The sequence below is a fragment of the Penaeus monodon genome, chromosome 20 (assembly GCF_015228065.2).
Source record: "Penaeus monodon isolate SGIC_2016 chromosome 20, NSTDA_Pmon_1, whole genome shotgun sequence".
Classification (NCBI taxonomy): Eukaryota; Metazoa; Arthropoda; class Malacostraca; order Decapoda; family Penaeidae; genus Penaeus; species Penaeus monodon.
In genome coordinates, this window is record NC_051405.1 from 20158554 (window position 1) to 20158873 (window position 320).

Genomic DNA, 320 nt, shown 5'->3' on the forward strand with positions numbered 1-320 from the left:
AGCCACATTAGGTTTGAATGGCGGGGCGTTTTCCTTCGAGGCCGGAGTCCCGCTCTTCCGCGGGGCAACGTCTCCCAAGACGGCACAGAACCTTATCAAGATCTCACACAGTATTTTGCTCGTCAAGTTATCACTTCGCTAAAGGGAATAAACTATTTGTAGCGAAGCTGATCTTAGCATTATTGATTCTGCTACAATTACACTTTTTGTAAACATTGCAGTTGATATATGATACGTACATATACATATTTACAAATAGTACTAATGTTTATGTCACTAACGCACTCTAGCTCTCAGCACTTTTTTTGAGACGTTGCTCA